At 37.4% G+C, this 11604-nt stretch overlaps 1 long non-coding RNA gene across 1 annotated transcript; it reads right to left on the bottom strand.

Moving 5' to 3' along the window:
• Positions 1-2128: 2128 nt before the first annotated feature.
• On the bottom strand, positions 2129-11372 carry LOC132010130 (uncharacterized). Its single transcript, XR_009402170.1, has 4 exons — positions 11244-11372; positions 3421-3551; positions 2906-2997; positions 2129-2204 (listed from the first exon to the last, which is right to left on the bottom strand). It is a non-coding gene; the product is annotated as an uncharacterized LOC132010130 (long non-coding RNA).
• Positions 11373-11604: the final 232 nt, after the last annotated feature.

The raw sequence follows: 11604 nt of genomic DNA, 5'->3' as shown, positions 1-11604 counted from the left end.
GACCAATACAGATCATTTTTGTTGCTTTTTTTTTTTTTTAAGTTCTTTTGGTTAGCTTTACTGCTTTGAGGGAGGAGAACTCTTGTAAATGTGCCCCTTGCCTACAAATTTCCCATACATATTTGAAAAAAATACATGTTTCAGAGAGAATTTGACTATAGCAAATAAAAGAAGAACAAGATCAAGTTCCCCTAATAGGTAACTAAATGAAGAAGAAAATAAGGAAGTTAGGTAAAAGAGTTATTTTAAAGTGAGTGTGTTCATATGGAATACTATGCAGCCATCAAAAGAATCTTGCCATTTGCAACGACGTGGATGCAACTAGAGGGTATTATGCTATGCGAAAGAAGTCAATCAGAAAAAGACAATTATCATATGATCTCTCTGATATGAGGAATTTGAGAGGCAAGGCGTGAGGGGAGGTTGGGGGTTAGGGAAGGAAAAAGTGAAACAAGATGGGATCGGGAGGGAGACAAAACATAGGAGACCCTTAATCTCACAAAACAAACTGAGGGTTGCTGGGGGAAGCGGAGGTAGGGATGGGGTGGGGTTATGGACATTGGGAAGGGTATGTGCTATGGTGAGTGCTATGAAGTGTGTAAACCTGGCGATTCACAGACCTGTACCCCTGGGGCTAATAATACATCCTATGTTAATAAAAATAATTTTAAAAAATAAAAATAAAAAAAGTGAGTTCGTTCAGATTTTCTGTTCTTAAATTTGAAGTGAAAATAGGATGTTAAAACAGAAATTTCTTGTATAGAGCTGCAAACACCCTTGGACTCAAACTCCCATGGCGGCTTCAGTAAGAAATGGGATAAATAGAGCACATCGAAGGAGGAGTAGAAACCTCGGGAGACAGTTACAGAGGAGGAAGAGGAGCTGGATTTAGTAGAGGGGACAGAAAGAGAACTGATGGAGTGTGGCACAATAGTGTTTCCTTTTACGTGTTTTTTAATTGGGTTTACTATCAAGAAATCCTTTATCTCGGGTTACAGATTTTTCCTGCCATCACTAATGTTTCTTCATTCTTTACTCTGTGTGTGCTTTATCTTCCCCAATTAATTTAGACACATTTCCATTATTAAGATTACATATAGATAAGGTAGCAATTCCAACTGGATATCGTTATCAGAGCACACCTAGGTATTATGCGATAAAACCTCCATCATGCAATGAATGTTAACAAATCATTTTCATAGGAACTGTCCTTTTATTATAGGCAAATTTATGCTCAGTGATTAGCCCAGGCATCTGAGTCCTAAATTAAATGGCATTTTCATACTATTTTTTATCTGATGCTGAGATAGCTTTCATGCTGTTAATTCTCCTCCAGTAGCAATAGTTACAGCCAAGGTCTCCTGGTCACAGAAGTACTCCCCTACTATCAGACCTCTATTCATTTATTCCACATACCTTAATTAAGCCTCTATAACATCATTTGCTATGTGCTAAAAAACATTCAAAAATAATATCCAAGAGTCTCTGTCTTCAAGGAGATCACTGTTCAGGGATCATTTTTAATCATTAGAGTCAATTTTTAAATTGCTTTCTTTTTATTAAAGCCTTTTGGTACCTCTGGTACCTATGTACCAATGTAGAAATAATCATCCTTTTCAAATGAAAAAATCTAACTGATTTATTCAAAGGGGAAAAGAAACATGCATTGAGGAATAAAAGAATTACCTTTCAAATTGAATGTTTGTCTCAGAAGCAGTATCTGGCTGAATGGAGTCATCTTTGAAGAATATTGGCCTTGGGTCAGTATGCTCTTCAATGGTTGAGAATCATTTTCAAAAATAATTACTATTAAGTGAGTCAATAATATAGACCCTCCTTTTGTCTAGCATGGTGCTAGATAAGAAGGAATTTCAAAGTAATTATGACATAAACTGAGAACCAGAAGTAACAGATGAAATAAGTTGAAATACGCAACACAGTACTCGGTAGTTTACAAAGCATAACCATGAACACTACCTTATTTGATTATATACTCTTCTCTCTTTTGAACTGGCATAAATACAATAGAGCAGACAATCAGTATTGATATAGTGGGACAGATTAAAATATTACAGAGGACACGGAAGGGAGAAACCAATGTGGACTGGAGTAATAGGCAATGTACTGTTCTTTATTTACTTTACCATTTAAAATCCATTTTCAGATGCTTCAGTATTCATTCTTTAACTCAGCTGTAGTATAGGCTTGAATGAACAATTAAGAGGGGAGAAGACATTATTAAGGGCAGGTAGTTAGGAAACAAAAATTCCTGTTAAAATCGTCATTGAAAGGAATACAAAGGAGAGGTGATTATGTGACCTTTCTTTCACAGCCACTCCCTCATTTTTGCTAAACCCACTGCCTGGATTCCTTTGTGCACTGAACATGTTGTAGGCCAAGTATAATTTCTCATGGATGTTGTTCTCTGGTCGTAACTCCTGCCAGAAATTTGGGGAAATGTTGTTCAGATCAACCTGGACAACAACTGTGTGTTCTGTGCACATGTTTAACTAAACCAGTGATCAGAAATGACACTTTGCTGCAAAATGGCAAAGTTGGATAGGATGAGTGAACATTCCCTGGGTTTCTTTAATCCTCTTTGGGCCTAACTAACTAAATACACATGCATACCCAGCTGAAGGGTTTTAAATGCCTTTTACATGCTTTGTGTTTTTGAAATTTTCCCAAGGCAGCTTGAACAAACCGTTGCATTTTAATGGTGATGGGGATAGGTACTAAAACACCGAGTGCCAGTGCTCATAATGGGACCCCCCCAAACCTCCCTTTATCCTTCTCCTAGTTCTACCTCTCTGTGTTACATCATGGGCCTCACGTGTGCAGGTCACTGGTGAAGGTCAGAAGAGATCGCCATGGGGAAATCAGAGAAAGATAAAGGGAATCTTACCATTTCTCAGTTCTTGTGTATAGAAACACTTTCTACTTCTTCAGTCAAGGGGGCATATGGGTCGGTCTCTGCCCTCTTATTTGAACTTGATCCTGACAAGTGATTTAGACAAGACAGAAAGTGGAGTTTATTTGAACAGATGTATGTCTTTTTTTACATGCCCACACACAATACCGGTACCTTTAAACCTTAAAGTTAGCATATAAACTGAGCACAGTAGTGTCTTATGGCACTCTACTTGCAAAACACAGAACCAACATAAAGTAGCCAGCGAATAAATACAAGATTGTGTGGGAATTAACTGCTAAATTGTGAAATAAAAGCAATAAATAACCCATAATTTTATATTTATTTTCTCTCCTATGTAAATAATACTTTTTAAAAAACATTTTTATTGGAATAACTATTCTACTCTCAGATTTATCACTGTCTTCCAGAATGAAAACCATCCAAATTTCAACATACAGGATTCAGCTGCAACAGCTGTACCACTAAAAAAAATAGTAAATACAAACCTAAGATGAACATACTTGGCTGAAGAGCATTTTTCTTCATTATTGGCTTTTGGCTGTTGTTATTTTGGCTGAATTTGATTTGGACAACTGACGTTCAACATCTCAAAGTTTCTAACCCCTTCTCAGAGTCTCTGATTGAAAATAGAAAAAGTAAGAGGTAAATCAAAGTCAGTAACATAGTAAAAACCAAGCAATTCTTAAGGGAAAATGAGAATTTTTATAAACCAAGAGAAGGCAAAAGGCGGGAAGGCATAGGGAAACCAACAATACAAACTTGAAGTGGAAGAAAAAATAATAAAATGTATCATGTTGTTGCAAAAATAAAATAAAATAATTGTCATAAGGAAGTCAAAAGGAAAAAGAGAAATTCTAGAAAAAGATATTGTATGTGGTCCAGACAGTTGCACAGGAGACAGAAGACATGGGTTTCAGCCTCACCCACTGCTAACTGGTTCTGTAACTTTTGGCAGGATATTGCCTCTTCCTGGGTTTCACTTCCAACTCTGTAAAGTCACTTTGCCTCAGAAGTATAAGATCACTTCAGTATCTCAGATTCCTTGAGAGAAGACATTTTTGCCTCTCTTTGTTTCTTCTTTTACTATTGGTTACCACCAAAAGCTTAAAAATAATGAACTTGCTAATTAGACTGACTGAAATAGCAAAGTACTAACTTAATACTGCCTATTTTGACACATGAAAAGATGTTCAACATCACTCATCATCAGGGATATGCAAATCAAAACTAAAATGAGGCATCACCTCACAACTGTCAGAATGGCTAAAATCAAAAATACAAGAAACAGTTAGTGTTGGTGAGGATGTGGAGAAAAAGGAATCCTAATGAACTGTTGTGGGAATGCAAACTGGTGCATCTACTATGGAAAACAGTATGGTGTTCCTTCAAAAAATTAAAAAAGAATTACCGTATGATCCAGTAATTTCACTACTGGTATTTACCCAAAGGATACAAAAATACTAATTCAGAAAGATATAAGTACCCCTATGTTTATTGCAGCATTATTCACAATAGCCAAAGCATGGAAGCAATCCCAGTGTCCCATTGATAGATGAATAGATAAAGAAGTGGTATTTATACACAACGGAATATTACTCAGCCATAAAAATACCAAAATCTTGCCATTTGCAGCAACATGGTTGGATATAGAAGGTATAACGCTAAGTGAAATCAGTCAGAAAGACAAAAACCATATGATTTCATTTATGTGTGGAATTTAAGAAGTAAAACACATGAACAAGAGGAAAAGAGACAAATAAAAAAACCAGACTCTTAACTACAGTGGACAAACTGGTGGTTACCAGAGGGCAGATGGGTGGGAAAATTGGTGAAATAGTTGAATGGGATTAATTGTATACTTATCATTATGAGCACTGAAAAATAAATATAATTATTGAATCACGGTATTATATACCTAAAACTAGTATACAACTGTATGTTAGCTATACTAGAAATTAGGAAACTCAAAATTTAAAAAAATACTGTTTTCAGGGTTAAAATAGTTAACAAATAGCGTGAGTAAATGAGTCCTTGTTTCTCTAGGTCTGATTTCTTTTGACTATTCACAACCTCCCTAAGTGTCTATGGGGTACCAAGAAAGTCTGATTGACATGGTATCCCAAAAATCCTAAATATTTTTTTAATGTTCTGTGTCTAAATTGAAGGCAAGAAAAGAGAGGGAGATTAATTTGTCTGTGGTGACTGAAGATCAAATACAGACTAAGAGCTTTGCTTATATTAAGACAAAAGACATTTTCAGAGTATGTCTATGCCTTATAAATGTATTGCTTCTACTTTGCTTTTAATTATTTCATCTAGTGTTTCCATTTTGATTATAATTCATGACCAAAATGAGAAAATCCCTACTTAGAGTGTCTGTTACATGATAAGTGTTCAATAATTATTAGCTTATTATTATTACTTGAAAGTGTGTTTGTATTTCACAGCTTTTATTTTTCAAGTGAAAAGATAATTTAGTAAAGGCACATTCATGCATTAGTAGTAAAAGCAGAAACCATTAAAATAATAATGAAACAAGATTAGGAAAAGGAAGGAGACATGGTTATATAATTTTTTTTTAATTTTCTTCCAAATATTTAAATTCTAGTTTATAAATTATTCTTAAAAGGAATTTTTCCATGATTTGTTCTACTCCCCACTCTGTCAATAATTAATGTCTACACACACACACACACACACACACACACACACTCCCTTTAGAAATTCATGTCTACAGCAAGAAGGAATAATTTTAGAAATTCATGAATTAGAGTTTGATCTATCACAAAAGGAAATCTTTTTGAGACCACATTCTCTATCAGCATATGTAAAAAAAGGTTTTTTTAATGTTTTTGGTTGGAGGATCATTTTGCACCCCCATTATAGTCAGAAGAAAATGGCAGGGCTTCTTTGTGAACAAAAAGCAGGCATCTGACAAGATCTAGCTTTAAAAATAATAACAGAATACATAAAGCCCCTTCAATGTATAGAAGTTTCTTCCATCACGAGGGAGGAGTTGGTAGAGTGAGAATCACAACTTGGGAGAAAAATCTTGCTCTGACTGGAAAAAGAAGATCATGACAAGTTAGGATGACTGAGAAAAATTAAGTGTCCTGATCTTTATTCATGAATTTGGGTGACAAAAAAATCAAGATGTGGAACCACTAGGTCAGGAAAACATGATTCAAAATCATCCCTTAAATTAATAGATAGAATTAAAAAAGCCACTTCTGCTTTTAAAAGAGTTCCAAAAACGATTGAATAGCTAGAGCCTTTCAGAGACAGGAGCACTGAGAAGGCATTCAGCATTATCTCCCTGATGCGTCTAGTTTAGAGAAAGAGAGGCTATTAAACACAAAAGTACTTAAAATATTAATACACCAAACTTCCAGGCAACTATAAACACATCAAGTGCTAATGCTTTGCAGTACTAAAAGCAAATACATGAAAGAAAGATGGAGATCAATATTACAGAAGAATGTGGGAGCCCAAAGAAGGACTCATCAATGTTTGACACAGTTGAGTGTAGTTTTGAGGAAAGAGCCACATAATACTCTTCTTGATAGTTCTTTAAAAATTACTATGAAGTTCATTCATTTGGTTCAGAGCTGAGAGTCTTGTATATGTCAGGCACTGTATTGGGTATAAGGAAAATGTCAATGACTTGAAGTTTCCTACCCAAATGGAGTTCAAATTTTTTGACTTAAAAAATAAATCAAACAGAAATTAGTCATTAAAGTACTGAGATATGGGGGTTACACACATCCAAGGTTGGTATAGAGTGCAGCGGAAACTCAGGCAGGAACCCCCACACTGTGTGGGAAGGGTGGAGAAGACCTCTCAAGTGGGCCAAATCTGAGATGGGCCTTGAAAGATGAGAAGTTTTCTAGGCAGAGAAAAGGGAAGAGAGAGGATATTCCAGACAGAAGAAACAGTGTGAACAAAATGGACAAGAATAAAAGGGCAGAGACGGTTCGGGGGAGGGTGAAGGACCCATCAGGAGCACTGTGAGGAAACCCCTGCCTTGCGGTGGGGCTGCTTGCTCAGGTAGAATTGCGGGCACAGTATGGATACAGAAGAAAAAAAGGTTTTCCAGAACTAGGTGAGCAGAGCAAAATCAATAAAGTGAAAGCAATTCCTGCACTATATGAAATAGTCACTGAACCTAGATCCAGATTGATTTAAAACTGCCTGAAACAAGAAATTATCTTATAGTAAACACTAAGGATTGATGAAAATATAGATGCTTAGTCCAGAGAAATAAATGTGGTAATAAACATTGAAAAGGATCCAAATTAGTGATGTGCAATTTGTTTTCCTTTGCCCAATACTATTCAAATAGGTACACTGTGTAGATTATCACGTTCTCCCCATCCTCCACGACATGTATGTGTGCACATGTACACACCCAGAAGGGATAATGCAGAACTACTTGGGACCCACTGAAAGACATCAAGGTAACTATTCAGCTGGTAAAACTTACATGATGTCTCTCGTTTCTATTTCCAAAGGAAAAACATTGCACCACACTCACAAACTACATGTGTTTCCTCCATCAGTAAATACATGGCATATGTCAAAATAAACTGGCCAAGAAAGTGTAAATAAATGATTCAGTACAATCCCATTACCAGTACTGGAAAAAACAGAATATAAAACGCAGAGTACAACTCCTACAAACTGTGAGTCAGGAACACCATGTTTTCACATAATGGGTGGTACATGCTGTAATGAGAAACGGGGGGGGGTGGTGGTGGAGGAAAAGCTGTATTGTCACTGGGTGGCTCGGTACCCTGTGGACACAGACTCCCTGTAACAGAATGTGATGTCTTGCTTTGGGATCTGTCTCCTCCACATGGAATTTTAAAGTTCCTCAAAGGACAAAAACAGCTTAATATTCACTTTTTTACCTCAATACCCAACACAACTCAGACAGCAAACCAATCCATTAGTTGACTGAGTCAACTTATAGAAGCAATAGGAGAGTCAAGAACTGTGATGAATAAGGTCCGAGGAGCAAAGCGTCGCTGTTCACTGTGTCTGAGAAATGATTAAATGGCTCTGAACAAGGGAGGCACTGCGGTCATCCATGGGAAACTCAGGCAAGAAAGAACAGAGGAGAGAACACAGAGGAAGTGTTGTCAGTTACAAGGGCAGGAGCTCTGCTGGGGAGGGGATGCTTCAGACATGGTAGACAAGAAAATACGATTCACTCCACTGACCAAGTTTCTAGGCAAGCATTACATTATATTCTGGATATATTTTTGTGACACTCTCAGTTATTTATTTATTTATTTTTAAACGCAGCTCCTCTGACTTTATTAGTCACGGGAGTTGTCATCATCCAACAGAGTGCCCGGCATATCATGGATATCACAAAAATTATTGAATAAATATGTTTCAGTCTTTCCTCTCAAACTGGCTATTATTAACCATAGTCTTCCATTAACTGTAGCTGGAAACTGGCCACACGTCATTCTTGACGGAGCTCAAGCCAGGGCAATAAAAACACTACCAGTTCTGTTAGCGACAACCACTGCCCACATTCTGATAGAGGCAAGGCCCAGTTCTACATTTTTCATATGCATTAACTCGTTTGGTCCTCACTACTAGACCTATGGGTCACTATGGTTTTGTCCTCATTTTGCAGAAGATGAAACTGAGACATAGAGCAATAGGAGTGAGGGATATGTGAAGACAAAGCTAATGGTGGCTCCTCCCCCAGACTCTCACTGAGGAAGACCTGGCTGTTAATTACCATGTCATGGAGAGAATGGATTCATGATTAGTTAGAGGTCACCCGTCTATGAGGGATGACCAAGAGTGGAGGGTGAGGAACAAAGAGAGTGTGCCAGATGCAGGAACTGGTAATCCTCCTGGGATGTAGTGAGAAAAATCAAAAACAACGCTGGGTTTTTCTGGTGTCAGAAAGACCTGGGCACCTGGGTGGCTCAGTGGGTTAAGCCACTGCCTTCGGCTCAGGTCATGATCTCGGGGTCCTGGGATCGAGTCCTGCATCGGGCTCTCTGCTCAGCAGGGAGCCTGTTTCCTCTCTCTCTCTCTCTCTCTGCCTGCCTCTCCATCTACTTGTGATTTCTCTCTGTCAAATAAATAAATAAATAATCTTAAAAAAAAAAAAAAAAAAAGAAAGACCTGATGTCAGAAAGACAGTATCAATTTAGGAAGGTCACAATTCTATATCAGAAGTCAGGCTTAACTACCCCCGCTTGATGGAGAAAGGGAAATTAACAGTATCTTGTCAAGCTGATAGCTCTTCAATTCTGGGATTTGGCATCACAGCCAAGGGAGTGCTGGATTGCATTGCCAACTCACAGGACAGAACTAGACTAAGCAAGGGCTTAGTGACACAAGGTAGACCTTTTTCAAGTCGTGCGTTTAATATCTTTTGGAGTTTGAGAGCTCCTGGCTACTCGGACTCAGACATTTACACAGTCAAATTTCAAATGCATCACTGAAATTCAGGTCAACTTTTCAAGTGGCGTATGAAATTACCCAGTTTGATTCAAACATCAACTCGCTACATGAAGACCTGCTCAAGTCAATGAATTCTTTTTGTATCTAGAAAAAAGCGAGAGTAATTAAGCATTACAGTTTTACTGATCTAATAAGTAACACATCTAGTAAATAAGTGAAGTTTGTGGCAGGGTCAGTGGACTCTTCCAGCCTGGTAATTAACCAAAATTTAATTTTCGAAGAAGGTGATATTATAGGGAAAGATGAGGCTTTAACCTTCTAAGTTAATTGGGACCCATAAATCTTCAGAAGCTCTAAGCAGGGGTCTCTGTGCATGGAGAATATCCTTAGCTTTTGTTTAATTGAAGCAGTCGGAAAGAATATCCTTAGCTTTTGTTTAATTGAAGCAGTCGGAGACGTAGAAAAGATTAAGTAGTATAGGTATAAAGGCAATAAATTAGAATTAAGAAACTTTCCCATAATTTAATCTACTGAACTTTCCGCATTGAACCAAAGGAATGCCAAAAATCCTTTTCATCAGAGAGAGGTTAACCCATCATTACTACTCATGCTCTTTCCAGAAAACATACATTTGTATTCTAGTGGTTCACGTCATAATAACCAGATGAAAGCCTGGCTCTTGTCATCAGATCCCAAGGTTCAAATCCCAGACCCACTTCTTGCTGGCTATATAAACCGGGAGAAGTTACTTAACGTCTCTCTTGCTCCGAGCTCATCAGTGAAATAATTTTAAGTAACAATACACCTACCTTCTACTGCTGTTGATAGGATTACATTGATTTACGTTTACAAAGCCCTTACCAAAGCATCTGACAGTTAAGAAATTTAAGCTATGTGGTTATGATTATATAGTTGTGAGGAAAGGTCATATTTAAAAAATTATTTCCCCCCATTTGCAAGTAGTTTTTTTGTGTTTTTTTATTTGTTTGTTTTTTCCAGAAATTCATGATGGCTTAGCTGTTAGTCTTGAAGGACCAGGTCTCCATCCTTTTGGTTATTTTGTTAGGTACCAGAATTCCATCAGTTAGAAGCTGATTTTTTTCTCCCCAATGATGACATTTTGCCAGTTTTTTGACAAATTTCCTCAAATATGAGTTGTAACTTAATTTTAAGTGAAACTTGAAACTTTTGGCATCTACACTCCCTTATACTTGGCAAATAAAACTTCCTATTCTTAAGACAAAAGGCCCGAGTTTTTTCTTTCCAGTTTTTACAAAACAACCCATGTGTAGGGGTTTTTTTGGTAATCCAAAAATAATTAAATTGTCCTTAAAGTATATATTTTTTTATCTCCTTTTTTTTAATTAGAGGAGAAACACTTAATTAGTTCTCTGGATTTATAAGGATCAGATGCGTGGAGAAAAAAATTAAAACATTTGACCAAAGTTGGTTCTTTCTGAAAGTGATTATGGTGTGTCTTCAGGATTTACTTACAGAGGAGGGTAAGAGCGTGTATTCATGTATTGGGTTTGTTCATTCCTTGGGAGTCCACAAGCGGTTTGCCTTAAAATTTTTGTTCACAGAGACACAGAAAAGAAGACATGTGAAAATGCAAAGATTAAAATAGAATACACACACACACACACACACACACACACACACACACATAAAATATAGACCCACCCCTTCTAATTTCACTGTCATGATCAAAATCCAAGCCCTTTATCTTCCCTGGCCTCTCCTCCTGCAGGAGCTTCCTACTCACTACTTCTTCTTTCTTCTGACATTTACAATGTTGCACCTGCCTTTACAGCATCACATCTTAGCCTATTGCTTAAATAAATGCCAGCTTTATAAGCCAATCTCTCCTCACATTCTGGAGCGAGCACGCCACTCCTCTTGCCTTCTCAATCTTACAGAAAACGCTCCCACTGCATTCCAGTCGTGTGGCTTGAATGAGAACCATCGTGCTCTCATGGATTCTGCCCTCCCCAGGGTCTTAAATCAGGTTGTACTTGTGTTGTCTACACTTCGCCACCGAAAGAGTGTCTGTTATATAGCCTAACTCCAATTAGAATAAAAACATTCTGTTCAAATCTCAGCTCTTACCCAGAAGGTGGCTCTGAGTGCCCCAGCTATGTATAAGTAGTTTGCTCAGGTGAAATACTTTATTTACATGTCTCTTGTGGCACTCTCCAGTTTCTTTCTAAGGTCTGTAATAACATTAGGATCTG

This window comes from Mustela nigripes, chromosome 2 (genome assembly GCF_022355385.1).
Source record: "Mustela nigripes isolate SB6536 chromosome 2, MUSNIG.SB6536, whole genome shotgun sequence".
Classification (NCBI taxonomy): Eukaryota; Metazoa; Chordata; class Mammalia; order Carnivora; family Mustelidae; genus Mustela; species Mustela nigripes.
This window is presented reverse-complemented; position numbering and strand designations above follow the sequence as displayed.